This window comes from Symphalangus syndactylus, chromosome 8 (genome assembly GCF_028878055.3).
Source record: "Symphalangus syndactylus isolate Jambi chromosome 8, NHGRI_mSymSyn1-v2.1_pri, whole genome shotgun sequence".
In the NCBI taxonomy this organism is placed as follows: Eukaryota; Metazoa; Chordata; class Mammalia; order Primates; family Hylobatidae; genus Symphalangus; species Symphalangus syndactylus.
The window spans coordinates 128925707-128932803 of NC_072430.2; the positions used below are offsets into that span (position 1 = coordinate 128925707).

The 7097-nt window shown below is 41.1% G+C and overlaps 1 pseudogene; it reads left to right on the top strand.

Annotated features, from left to right (window-relative positions):
• Positions 1-3394: 3394 nt before the first annotated feature.
• LOC129487266 (ubiquitin-ribosomal protein eS31 fusion protein-like) lies at positions 3395-4228 on the top strand (annotated as a pseudogene).
• The last annotated feature ends 2869 nt before the right edge of the window (positions 4229-7097 follow it).

Genomic DNA, 7097 nt, shown 5'->3' on the forward strand with positions numbered 1-7097 from the left:
TTCCCAGCTCAAAAAAGACACGTACCTTTCCCTTGACTACTTGACATCCATTCCTTCTGGAAATTGTAAACTGAGGATTCTCAGGAATCTTCTAGAAGATGCTGATTTCTGAGGTGGACAGCTTTTGCCCAGGATAACTAGAACGAGTAGCAAACCTCAAAATTGAACACCTTCTGCCCAAGGTGGAACAAGATTAACTTCTGATTCCTCAACATCTTTTCCAGCCTATTGTTCCGTTTTGGTGCCCTCTAAAACACTAGTAGGATTTTCCTTATTTTCATCCACTTATTTCTGACCCCGATGGTCTCCTACCACTTAAGGAAAAATAAAACTCTCTTACACGTTTTCCTCGACTATAGTTAACCACTGAGTCAAATGGGTGCTGGATCTATCACCGTTTACCTGACATGCCTGACAAAATTTAGTAACTAATCCTTTACATACTTCAGAAGGCAAATTCCCTTTTATAGGGCCTTTCTAGTATATACATTTCCCCAATATCATCAATCCCAATTTTCAGTCTTGCAAATAATAGACCTTGAACTCACATTGACAATTTGCTTTTGCTGACATCAACACAATCCTACCAGCAAGACCTAGTCAATCAAGAATAAGCATGAATATGGGGGCTATCCTGACTGCAGTAGTCAGTTTGTTTTCTTCAGAGACACTTCAGCCTGTCTTGCAGGAACTGTTCAGCCTCACTCTAGGATTTGTCTAACTCAAGGGACACAAAATTGGCACCCGTCTCTTGTAATAAATAATACTTATACTCCCCACACAATCTATGCTCCACTAAGATATTACTCCGTATACCTGACTACCACATACAATGTACCCTGTCTATTTTGTAGTCATTGTTAGAGATTTTCAGATATTTAAAACTACCATCCCTCCAGGAAATCGTGTTTCCTTTAAAATAATACCAGAAGCTTCCAAAATACAGCAAGCACAGGTTATTTGAAGCAACTTACAAGAAGTATTACAGATTCACGCTTCATGCAGACTCTATAGCTACAGTTCCCAGAGTAGGTATAATACAATTATAAAAAGTGACCCAGATCTTGTCTCTAATCTTATCAGAAGACACGAAATGACACCACTTCTGCTCTGAAAGCCCAACTCTCTGGTCTAAATCAATTAACCACAATTGTCAAAGACCGTCATATAGTCTTTGATTTTCTCTTAGCTGGCCAATGGGGAATTTGTACTAGAGCAAATACTATTATTCCACCTATATAAATACTACAGAGCAAATAGAACAGTCTATCACAGAGCTTTCTTTAAAAAATCACCTGGCTCTCTAAAACAGACGCAGCTAGATTCTGGGTTATGTTTTCTTGCCTTGCTGTTATAAGGTAGGGCTTAGTTTCAAGATCTATTACAAAGACTAATAATATTTTGTTTCTAAAATTGACTATGCTACATTTAACCAATATATCTGCTGCAGAGCCTTAAATGCTACTATACAGCCATTGTCTCTTCAATAGGTCAACAACTCATCCCACAGCACAACGAAAGATTAATCCTGGATCACTAGATTATGTTCAGTGAGCACTGTTCTAATGTTAATTAACAAAACTTGGCAATGGTGAAAATCTGGATATCATAGGTCAGTGTCTTACACTGTGACTTCATCTGCCCTTGGCCAAAAGAGGAATGGAGAAATTAAGAACAAACAACAAAAAACAAACAAAAAGAAAAAAACTGCCTCTGACATTTAGAAGCTGGCTTGGCACTCACAACTAGTCCATGTTTTCTCCTAGGTAAATAATCTCCTAAATAATCTCACAGAAATTCAATCTCAGACAAGGTTACCCTGAAACCATGATAAAAAGGGACCAAGAAAGGCCACTTCATAATTTCTTAATTTTGTCTAAGCACAGAGAAAAACAAGGTCATCATGTCACCTACAAAATACCAAGCATACTCCCTTTGGATCAAAATGAATAACTGCTGTTTCTCCCCACCATGTGGATAAGGTTTATTGAGATACCCAAGTCTCCCCACTTCCTTAGACTCCCCCCAAATTACTCCATCAAGGTGCAAATTCCATTGTAGATTCTAACACCTTTTTACTGAGATGCCCCAGTACCCCCATGGTGTATGTTCCCTTGGCTGCAATGAGTTATAAATTTTATTTATTTAACTACAGGTATATTCCTGGTAGTCTTTTGCTGAAGTACATTCACATAGATAATGTTAAATTTTTTTTTCCATACAAATTGATTTTTCTAAAACAAAACTGTTCGTTTCATGACCAGCATAACTCATAGAAAACCCTATGGCGATTTCAAAGCTAGATCAATGAATAAAGACTTATAATAGATCAGTGGTGGGATGGTGAGCTACAGGACAATTTTGAAGGCTCCGTGCTCGTGGCTAAGTCAAATTTACAGACATATCATTTAACAGCCAGTGGTAAGAAATTTCATTCTTTATTGACTCCTCTCAAAAAAGATTAAAGCGATTCAAGCATAACCTAAATTAAAAACTCAAAAAGCCTCTGCTTCCATTCCCTTGTGCTCCTGCTTGGAAATCTTGTATAAGGCAAACCCTAGACTCTCTCCTACAACCCAAACACAAGTCTTCTTCTCCTTCTTCGCCCAGACTTTTATTATGTAAATCAGTTTAGCCTCTTCCGCATGGGTCTCAAAAGGGTCAGGAAAAAGGAGCCAGGCCAATGAAGAATTTCCATTAGCATTTGGGGGGAAAGGGGGATGTGCAGAACATTCAGAAGTTAATCATCTTTTCCCCCTCCCTAAATAACTGATTGAAGGATAATGAAATCAAGAAGTTAAGTCTGGCAAGAGTTTTCAACCTCATGAAGATGATTTGTATGGCAAACTGCTTTAATCTCACTCAACATAAGTTATCCCATATTTGAAAATTATTTTGTTTCCTTAGAGAGATTAATAAAGAAAACCCAGATTTAAAACTATTTATAGGATATCAAATATTGTTAACACCCACACACAAACCTAAGTTTCAAATGAAGAAATGTAGCCATAATGACATTACTAGAATGTCACCTCCCCTTCAAAAGTTAAATGACTTAGAATCCAAAATCACATTTGTGGAGTCACAGCTAGAAAGAGGTTGGTGGAATTTTAAGTAATTATTGGTCTGTCACGATAAACAGTACCAAGAATTATGACTCATATAATAAAGGTATCACTTCACTGACACTAATCACATTCTCAGGGTTGTAAAAAGCAATCCTTACTTCTTATTTAAATAGGAATAAAAGACTTTGACATTACATTGGATTTTTCATAACCTTCAGGGGTACTTTTTAAACTTCATTTTATTTGCTTTACTTTATGAAATGAACAGTTTATAAGCAGGAAAACAAGCTTTTCGATACACCATCTGCAGTGGAACCACCATCAAAATGCAGATTTTTATAAAAACTCTTACAGAGAAGACCATCACCCTGGAGGTTGAACCTTCAGATACAACAGAAAATGTAAAGGTCAAGATCCAGGATAAGGAAGGAAATCTTCCTGGTTAGCAAAGACGTATCTTTGCTGGCAAGCAACTGGAAGATGGATGGTATGGTTTGGCTCTGTGTCCCCGCCCAAATCTCATCTTGAATTGTAGCTCCCATAATTCCCATTTGCTGTAGGAGGGACCCGGTGGGAGATAACTGAATCATGGTGGTAGTTTCCCCCATACTATTCTCGTGGTAGTGCGTAAGTCTCATGAGATCTGATGGTTTTATAAGGGGTTTCCACTTTCACTTGGCTCTCATTCTCTCTTGCCTGCCACCATGTAAGACGTGCCTTTCACCTTCCACCATGATTGTGAGGCCTCCTCAGCCATGTGGAACTGTGAGTCCTTTACACCTCTTTTTCTTTACAAATTACCCAGTCTCAGGTATGTCTTTGTCAGCAGCATGAAAACACTAATAAAAATGGGCATCCTTTGTCTAACTACAACATCCAAAGGGAGTCTACTCTTCATCTCATGTTGAGACTTTGTAGTGGCTCTAAGAAAAGGAAGAAGTCTTACACTCCTCCCAAGAACAATAAGCATAAAAGAAAGAAGGTGAAGCTGGCTGTCCTGAAATACTATAGGATGGATGACAATGGCAAAATTAGTCACCTCTGTCGGGAGTGTCCTTCAGATGAATGTGGTCCTAGAGTTTTTATGGCCAGCCACTTTGACACATTATTGTGGCACAGGGTGTCTGACTTATCACCTCAACAAACCAGAAGACAAGTGATTGTGTATGAGTTAATAAAAAACATGAACAACAATAACAAAAAGAAAACTAAGTGTACATCTTTCAACTGACAAAGCCAACAATGTAGGGGGCAAGAATAAACTATCAAGGCAACAATAGTCTTCATTGTCTTGCTTCTCAATCTCCCACTGCAATCTGCACTTTAGTAGGGCATCTGGTTACCACTGACAAGTTGCTTTAACAAAAAGTCACCCCTACTTCCTTGGTAAGAGCAATTTTCAAGATTTAAAATTCCACTGGAGGAAAAAATATTACTAGGTATATCATGTTGCTAAATATGTTCAGGAAAATCCATGGAATTGTTGTACAGAAGGAGTACATTTTATTCGAAAGAAACTTCATGTGAATCTTTTCATCAAGAAAGTTGCCCCATCCCCATCCTCTACCTACAGTTTTTTCTTTTTTCTTTTTTTTTTTTTTTTTTTTTTGAGACGGAGACTCGCTCTGTCACCCAGGCTGGAGTGCAGTGGTGCGATCTTGGCTCACTGGCTCACTGCAAGCTCTGCCTCCCGGGTTCACGCCATTTTCCTGCCTCAGCCTCCCAAGTAGCTGGGACCACAGGCACCTGCCACCATATCCAGCTAATTTTTTGTATTTTTTTTTCAGTGGAGACAGGTTTCACCATGTTATCCAGGATGGTCTTGATCTCCTGGTCTTGTGATCTGCCTGCCTTGGCCTCCCAGAGTGCTGGGATTACAGGTGTGAGCCACCATGCCCAGCCTACTTACAGTTTTTCTTTGTGATAGTTTGAATTTTCAAATATTCAGCTTTTTGAAAGAGGCATATTAAGAATGAAAAGTTCATGAAAAAGAGAGTATAGCAACAGCAACAAGAACAGTCACTGTCAGGCCTCTGAGCCCAAGCTAAGCCATCATATCCCCTGTGACCCGCGCGTACACATCCAGATGGCCGGTTCCTGCCTTAATTGATGACATTCCACCACAAAAGAAGTGAAAATGGCCTGTTCCTGCCTTAACTGATGACATTGTCTTGTGAAATTCCTTCTCCTGGCTCATCCTGGCTCAAAAGCTCCCCCACCAAGTACCTTGTGACCCCCACTCTGCCCGCCAGAGAACCCCCTTTGACTGTAATTTTCCTTTACCTATCCAAATCCTATAAAACGACCCCACCCCTATCTCCCTTCACTGACTCTCTTTGCAGACTCAGCCCACCTGCACCCAGGTGAAATAAACAGCTTTATTGCTCACACAAAGCCTGTTTGGTGGTCTCTTCACACTGACGCGCGTGAAATTTTGTGCCATGACTCACATCGGGGGACCTCCCTTGGGAGAGCAATCCCCTGTCCTCCTGCTCTTTGCTCCATGAAAAAGATCCTCCCACAACCTCAGGTCCTCAGACCAACCAGCCCAAGAAACATTTCACCAATTTCAAATCTGGTAAATGACCTCTTTTTACTCTCTTCTCCAACCTCCCTCACTATCCCTCAACCTCCTTCTCCTTTCAATCTTGGCGCCACACTTCAATCTCTCCCTTCTTTTAATTTCAATTCCTTTCATTTTTTGGTAGAGACAAAGGAGACATGTTTTATCCGTGGACCCAAAACTCCGGCACCGGTCACAGACTGGGAAGGCAGCCTTCCCTTGTGTTTAATCATTGCAGGGACGCCTCTCTGATTATTCACCCAGGTTTCAGAGGTGTCAAACCATGCATGGACGCCTGCCTTGGTCCTTCACCCTTAGCAGCAAGTCCCGCTTTTCTAGGGGAGGGCCAAGTACCCCAACCTTGTATCTCTGCTCCCCGATCCCTTATTTCTGCACCCCGACCCCTTATATCTCTGCATCCCAATCCCTTATTTCTGCATCCCAACCTCTTATAACTCTGTGCCCCAATCCCTTATTTCCATGACCTGACATCATATCTCTGCGCCCAGATCCCTTTCCTACTTTTCTGGAGGGTAAGTACCCCCAAACCCCTTCCCTCCGTGTCTCTACTCTGTCTTTTCTCTGGGCTTGCCTCCTTCACTATGGGCAACCTTCCACCTTCCATTCCTCCTTCTTCTCCCTTAGCCTGTGTTCTTAAGAACTTAAAACCTCTTCAACTCTCACCTGACCTAAAATCTAAGCATCTTATTTTCCTCTGCAATGCCGCTTGACCCCAATACAAACTCAACAGTAGTTCCAAATAGCCAGAAAATGGCACTTTCAATTTTTCCATCCAGTAAGATCTAAATAATTCTTGTTGTAAAATAGGCAAACGGTCTGAGGTGCCTGACGTCCAGGCATTCTTTCACGCATTGGTTCCTACCTAGTCTCTGTGCCCAATGCAACTCATCCCAAATCTTCCTTCTTTCCCTCCCACCTGTCTCCTCAGTCCCAACCCCAAGCGTCACTGAGTCTTTCTAATCTTCCTTTTCTACAGACCTATCTGACCTCTCCCCTCCTGGCCAGGCTGAGCTAGGTCCCAATTCTTCCTCAGCCTCCGCTCCTCCACCCTATAATCCTTTTATCACCTCCCCTCCTCACACCTGGTCCAGCTTACAGTTTCATTCCATGACTAGCCCTCCCCCACCTGCCCAGCAATTTACTCTTAAAAAGGTGGCTGGAGCTAAAGGCATAGTCAAGGTTAATGCTCCTTTTTCTTTATCAGACCTCTCCCAAATCAGTGAGCATTTAGGCTTTTTCATCAGATATTAAAAACCCAGCCCAGTTCATGACTCCTTTGGCAGCAACCCTAAGACACTTTACAGTCCTAGACCCTAAAATGTCAAAAGGTCGTCTTATTCTCAAAATATATTTTATTACCAAATCTGCTCCCGACATTAAATAAAACTCCAAAAATTAAATTCCGGCCCTCAAACCCCACAACAGGATTTAATTAACCTCGCCTT